The sequence below is a fragment of the Arachis stenosperma genome, chromosome 3 (assembly GCF_014773155.1).
Source record: "Arachis stenosperma cultivar V10309 chromosome 3, arast.V10309.gnm1.PFL2, whole genome shotgun sequence".
In the NCBI taxonomy this organism is placed as follows: Eukaryota; Viridiplantae; Streptophyta; class Magnoliopsida; order Fabales; family Fabaceae; genus Arachis; species Arachis stenosperma.
Genome location: NC_080379.1, coordinates 113956959 through 113964487, shown reverse-complemented (window position 1 = coordinate 113964487; position 7529 = coordinate 113956959). Strand labels below are relative to the sequence as shown.

Below are 7529 nucleotides of genomic sequence, written 5' to 3'. Positions count from 1 at the left end.
TCAGTCTTAAGCTTTTCACTTGGACCTACATGCCACAAGCACATGGTTAGGGACAGCTTGATTTAGCCGCTTAGGCCTGGATTTATTTCCTTGGACCTTCCTATCCATTGATGCTCAAAGCCTTGGATCCTTTTTACCCCTGCCTTTTGGTTTTAAGGGCTATTGCCTTTTTCTGCTTACTTTTTCTTTCTTCTGTCTTTTATTTTTCGCAAAATTTTTTTCGCAAGCTTTGCTTCTACTTCACTGCTTTTTCTTGCTTCAAGAATCAATTTTATGATTTTTCAGATCATCAATAACATTTCTCTTGTTCATCATTCTTTCAAGAGCTAACTATTTTAACATTCACAAAATTCAATATAAAAAATATGCACTGTTCAAGCATTCATTCAGAAGACAAAAAGTATTGCCACCACATATAAATAATTAGAATGTTCCTTATTAAGAACTCAAAAAAAATATTGCCTCTTTATTCTAAAAATCTACTATTTTATTCATGTTTAATGATGATGAGAAAAATAAATTATAACTTAATTGGAATTAAAATCAAAGTAGAGATACTAATTACTACTACTAATATATAACTTCTAAGGTAAATTCCTAATAAGAACAGTTATCACAAAGTTAAGGCAAAGATTTGAACTCAACGACCTTTATTTTAGGAAGTGGATGTTCTTCTAGTCTGTGGGGTGCTTGGTGGTGCACGAAATTGTGATCAATACTTTTACACAGAACAATCCCCGGTAATGGCTCCAAAGACTTGGTGCTCAATACCATGGCATAAACACAACTTCGCACAACTAACCAGCAAGTGCACTGGGTCGTCCAAGTAATAAACCTTACGCGAGTAAGGGTCGATCCCACGGAGATTGGTGGTATGAAGCAAGCTATGGTCATCTTGTAAATCTCAGTCAGGCAGACTCAAATGTATAATGGTGATGAACGAAAATAACATAAAAGATAAAGATAGGGATACTTATGTATATCATTTGCTTCATCCAATCCTTCTTACTCCTTTCCATGGCAAGCTCGTGTAGGGTTTCACCGTTGTCAATGGCTACCTCCCATCCTCGCAGTGAAAGCTAATGCACGTACTCTGTCACAGTACTGCCAATCACCGGTGTGGTTCCCTCCCCTACCGGAATAGAATCCCTCTTTTGCGTCTGTCACTAACGCCCAGTAGGTTACATGTTTGAAGCACGTCACAGTCATTCAATCATTGAATCCTACTCAGAATACCACAGACAAGGTTTAGACCTTCCGGATTCTCTTGAATGCCGCCATCAGTTCTCGCCTATACCACGAAGATTCCGGTTAAAGAATCCAAGAGATATTCACTAGAGCCTTGTATGCTTGTAGAACAAGAGTGGTTGTCAGTCACTTTGTTAATAAGTGAGAATGATGATGAGTGTCACTGATCATCACATTCATCAAGTTGAAGAACAAGTGATATCTTGGACAAAGAACAAGCGGAATTGAATAGAAGAACAATAGTAATTGCATTAATACTCGAGGTACAGCAGAGCTCCACACCTTAATCTATGGTGTGTAGAAACTCCACCGTTGAAAATACATAAGAACAAGGTCTAGGCATGGCCGTGAGGCCAGCCTCCCAATGATCTAAGAACTAGATGTCCAAAAGATCAAAATACAATAGTAAAAGGTTCTATATATAGAGAACTAGTAGCCTAGGGTGTACAAAGATGAGTAAATGACATAAAAATCCACTTCCGGGCCCACTTGGTGTGTGCTTGGGCTGAGCAATGAAGCATTTTCGTGTAGAGACGTTTTCTGGAGTTAAACGCCAGCTTTCATGCCAGTTTGGGCGTTTAACTCCAAGTTTTATGCCAGTTCCGGCGTTTAACGCTGGAATTTCTGTAGGTGACTTTGAACGCCGGTTTGGGCCATCAAATCTTGGGCAAAGTATGGACTATCATATATTGCTGGAAAACCCAGGATGTCTACTTTCCAATGCCGTTGAGAGCGCGCCAATTGGGCTTCTGTAGCTCCAGAAAATTCACTTCGAGTGCAGGGAGGTCAGAATCCAACAGCATCTGCAGTCCTTTTCAGTCTCTGAATCAGATTTTTGCTCAGATCCCTCAATTTCAGCCAGAAAATACCTGAAATCACAGAAAAACACACAAACTCATAGTAAAGTCCAGAAAAGTGAATTTTAATTAAAAACTAATAAAAATATAATAAAAACTAAACTAAAACTACTAAAAACATACTAAAAACAATGCCAAAAAGCGTACAAATTAACCGCTCATCACAACACCAAACTTAAATTGTTGCTTGTCCCCAAGCAACTGAAAATCAAATAAGATAAAAAGAAGAGAATATACTATAGATTCCAAATTATCAATGAAACTAAGCTCCAAATTAGATGAGCGGGACTAGTAGCTTTTTGCCTCCGAACAGTTTTGGCATCTCACTTTATCCTTTGAAATTCAGAATGATTGGCTTCTTTAGGAACTCAGAATCCAGATAGTGTTATTGATTCTCCTAGTTAAGTATGATGATGATTCTTGAACACAGCTACTTATTGAGTCTTGGCCGTGGCCCAAAGCACTCTGTCTTCCAGTATTACCACCGGATACATACATGCCACAGACACATAATTGGGTGAACCTTTTCAGATTGTGACTCAGCTTTGCTAGAGTCCCCAATTAGAGGTGTCCAGGGTTCTTAAGCACACTCTTTTTGCCTTGGATCACAACTTTATTTCTTTCTTTCTCTTTCTTTTTCTTTTTCTCCCCTTTTTTTTCGTTTTTCTCCTTCTTTTTTTTTCTTTTTTTTTTGTATTCACTGCTTTTTCTTGCTTCAAGAATCATTTTTATGATTTTTCAGATCCTCAGTAACATGTCTCCTTTTTCATCATTCTTTCAAGAGCCAACAATTTTAACATTCATGAACCACAAATTCAAAAGACATATGCACTGTTCAAGCATACATTCAGAAAACAAAAAGTATTGTCACCACATCAATCTAATTAAGCTAGTTTTAAAGATGAATTTGAAATCCTGTACTTCTTGTTCTTTTGTGATAAAAACAGTTTTCATTTAAGAAAGGTGATGGATTCATATTCATAGCTTTAAGGCATAGACACTAAGACACTAATGATCATAAGACACAAACATGGATAAACATAAAGCATATTTTTTCGAAAAACAGAAAAATAAAGAACAAGGAGATTAAAGAACGGGTCCACCTCAGTGATGGCGGCTTGTTCTTCCTCTTGAAGGTCTTATGGAGTGCTTGAGCTCCTCAATGTTTCTTCCTTGTCTTTGTTGCTCATCTCTCATGATTCTTTGATCTTCTCTAATTTCATGGAGGAGGATGGCATGTTCTTGGTGCTCCACCCTTAGTTGTCCCATGTTGGAACTCAACTCTCCTAGGGAGGTGTTTAGTTGCTCCCAATAGTCTTGTGGAGGAAAGTGCATCCCTTGAGGTATCTCAGGGTTCTCATGATGAGAGGGGGGTCTCTTGTTTGCTCCATCTTCTTCTTAGTGATGGGCTTGAGGTCATGCCTTCTCAGTTGAACCGGCTTTGGATGCCATAAATGGTTATGGAAAAACAAAAAGCAATGCTTTTACCACACCAAACTTAAAAGGTTTGCTCGTCCTCGAGCAAAAGAAGAAAGAAGAGAGTAGAAGAAGAAGATTGGCGGAGAAGGAGATGGAAAGTGGTTTGAAGTGATTGGTGAATGGGTGAAGAAGAAGAGAGAGGGTGGTGGGTAGGTGGGGGTCCTGTGGGGTCCACAGATCCTGAGGTGTCAAGGAAAAGTCATCCCTGCACCAAATGTTGCTCAAAATCACGTTTTGAGCTATTTCTGGTGTTAAACGCCGGGCTGGTGCCCATTCCTGGCGTTTAACGCCAGATTCTTGCCCTTTCCTGGCGTTTAACGCCAGTCTGGTGCCCCTTTCTGGCGTTAAACGCCCAGAATGGTGCCAGACTGGGCGTTAAACGCCCAACTGCTAGCCTCACTGGCGTTTAAACGCCAGTGAGTTCTTCCTCTAGGGTGTGCTGTTTTTCTTCCTGTTTTTCATTCTGTTTTTGCTTTTTCAATTGATTTTGTGACTTCTTATGATCATCAACCTACAAAATAAGATAAAATAACAAAGGGAAATATATAAAATATAACATTGGGTTGCCTCCCAACAAGCGCTTCTTTAATGTCAGTAGCTTGACAGAGGGCTCTCATGGAGCCTCACAGATACTCAGAGCAATGTTGGAACCTCCCAACACCAAACTTAGAGTTTGAATGTAGGGGTTCAACACCAAACTTAGAGTTTGGTTGTGGCCTCCCAACACCAAACTTAGAGTTTGACTGTGGGGGCTCTGTTTGTCTCTGATTTGAGAGAAGCTCTTCATGCTTCTTCTTTATGGTGACAGAGGGATATCCTTGAGCCTTAAACACAAAGGATTCTTCATTCACTTGAATGATCAGTTTACCTCCATCAACATCAATCACAGCCTTTGCTGTGGCTAGGAAGGGTCTACCAAGGATGATGGATTCATCCATGCATTTCCCAGTCTCTAGGACTATGAAATCAGTAGGAATGTAGTGGTCTTCAATCTTTACCAAAACATTCTCTACAAGTCCATGAGCTTGTTTTCTTGAGTTGTCTGCCATCTCTAGTGAGATTCTTGCAGCTTGTACCTCAAAGATCCCTAGCTTCTCCATTACAGAGAGAGGCATGAGGTTTACACTTGACCCTAAGTCACACAGAGCCTTCATGAAGGTCATGGTGCCTATGGTACAAGGTATTGAAAACTTCCCAGGATCTTGTTTCTTTTGAGGTAATTTCTGCCTAGACAAGTCATCCAGTTCTTTGGTGAGCAAAGGAGGTTCATCCTCCCAAGTCTCATTTCCAAATAACTTGTCATTTAGCTTCATGATTGCTCCAAGGTATTTAGCAACTTGCTCTTCAGTGACATACTCATCCTCTTCAGAGGAGGAATACTCATCAGAGCTCATGAAAGGCAGAAGTAAGTCCAATGGAATCTCTATGGTCTCATTTTGAGCCTCAGATTCCCATGGTTCCTCATTAGGGAACTCAGTGGAAGCTAGTGCACGTCCATTGAGGCCTTCCTCAGTGGCGTTCACTGCCTCTCCTTCCTCCCCAAATTCGGCCATATTGATGGCTTTGCACTCTCCTTTTGGATTTTCTTCTGTGTTGCTTGGAAGAGTACTTGGAGGGAGTTCAGTAACTTTCTCGCTCAGCTGTCCCACTTGTCCTTCCAAATTCCTAATGGAAGACCTTGTTTCAGTCATGAAACTTTGAGTGGTTTTGATTAGATCAAAGACCATGGTTGCTAAGTCAGAGGGGTTCTGCTTAGGATTCTCTGTCTGTTGCTGAGAAGATGATGGAAAAGGTCTGCCATTGTTAAACCTGTTTCTTCCACCATTATTATTGAAACTTTGTTGAGGTCTCTCTTGATTCTTCCATGAGAGATTTGGGTGATTTCTCCATGAAGAATTATAGGTGTTACCATAGGGTTCTCCTAGGTAATTCACCTCTTCTATTGAAGGGTTCTCAGGATCATAAGCTTCTTCCTTAGATGAAGCATCCTTAGTACTGCTTGGTGCATTTTGCATTCCAGACAGACTTTGAGAAATCAAATTGACTTGTTGAGTCAATATCTTGTTCTGAGCCAAAATGGCATTCAGAGCATCAATCTCAAGAACTCCTTTCTTCTGACTTGTCCCATTGTTCACAGGATTCCTTTCAGAAGTGTACATGAATTGGTTATTTGCAACCATTTCAATGAGCTCTTGAGCCTCTGTAGGCGTCTTCTTCAGATGAAGAGATCCTCCAGCAGAGCTATCCAAAGACATCTTGGATAGTTCAGAGAGACCATCATAGAAAATACCTATGATGCTCCATTCAGAAAGCATGTCAGAAGGACATTTTCTGATCAATTGTTTGTATCTTTCCCAAGCTTCATTGAGGGATTCACCATCCTTCTGTCTGAAGGTTTGGACCTCCACTCTAAGCTTACTCCATCTTTGTGGTGGAAAGAACTTTGCCAAGAAGGCATTGACTAGCTTTTCCCAAGAGTCCAGGCTTTCTTTAGGTGAGAGTCCAACCATATTCTAGCTCTGTCTCTTACAGCAAAAGGGAATAGCATCAGTCTATAGACCTCAGGGTCAACCCCATTAGTCTTGGCTGTGTCACAGATTTGCAAGAATTCAGCTAAGAACTGATGAGGATCTTCCATTGGAAGTCCATGGAACTTGCAATTCTGTTGCATTAGAGAAACTAATTGAGGCTTAAGCTCAAAGTTGTTTGCTCCAATGGCAGGGATAGAGATGCTTCTCCCATAAAAATCAGGAGTAGGTGCAGTAAAGTCACACAGAACCTTCCTTGCATTGTTTGCATTATTGTTATTTTCGGCTGCCATGTCTTCTTCTTCTTTGAAGAATTCGGTCAGGTCCTCTAAAGAGAGTTGTGCTTTGGCTTCTCTTAGCTTTCTCTTCAAGGTCCTTTCGGGTTCAGGGTCAGCTTCAACAAGAATGCCTTTGTCTCTGCTCCTGCTCATATGAAAGAGAAGAGAACAAGAAAGTGTGGAATCCTCTATGTCACAGTATAGAGATTCCTTAAGGTGTCAGAGGAAAAGAGAAATAGAAAGAAGAAGGAGAAGAAGAATTCGAACTTTATTAGATAGAGTTCGAATTGTGCATTAAGAAGGAGTAGTACTCCATAAATAGATGGATGTGGGAGGAAGGAAGAAGATTTTCGAAAAATTAATTAAAATATTTTGAAAACATTTTTGAAAAACACTAATTTGATTTTCGAAAATAAAAGTAAGAAAGAAATCAAGTGATTTTTGAAAAAGATTTTTAAATAAGAAGTTAAAAAGATTTGATTGAAAACTATTTTGAAAAAGATGTGGTTAAGAAGATATGATTGGTTTTAAAAAGATGTGATTGAGAAGATATGATTTGAAAACAATTTTTAAAAAGATATGATTTGAAAACAATTTTAAAAAGATATGATTTGAAAACAATTTGAAAAGATATGATTTTAAAAATTAATGACTTGCCTAACAAGAAAAGATATGATTCAAACATAAAACCTTCCTCAACAGAAAAGGCAAAAAATGTTCAATCAAATCATTGATTGTTAGTAAGTATCTTTGAAAAAGGAAAGAAATTGATTTTGAAAACATTTGATTGAAAAGATATGATTGAAAAAGATTTGATTTGAAAACCTTGAAAACTTGAAAAAAAATTGATTTGAAAACAAAATCTTCCCCCTTTGCCATCCTGGCGTTAAACGCCCAGAATGGTGCACATTCTGGCGTTTAACGCCCAAACTACTACCCTTTTGGGCGTTAAACGCCCAACCAGGCACCCTGGCTGGCGTTTAAACGCCAGTCTGTCTTCTTCACTGGGCATTTTTGAATGCCCAGCTTTTTCTGTGTGATTCCTCTGCAGTATGTTCTGAATCTTCAATTTTCTGTATTATTGACTTGAAAAGACACAAATTAAAAATATTTTTGGATTTTTAATAATGAGGAATAAT

General features: G+C 39.1%; 1 non-coding gene across 1 annotated transcript; it reads left to right on the top strand.

The window, feature by feature from the left end:
* Positions 1–5893: 5893 nt before the first annotated feature.
* On the top strand, positions 5894–6001 carry LOC130972455 (small nucleolar RNA R71). The gene has a single exon (XR_009083622.1). It is a non-coding gene; the product is annotated as a small nucleolar RNA R71 (small nucleolar RNA).
* The last annotated feature ends 1528 nt before the right edge of the window (positions 6002–7529 follow it).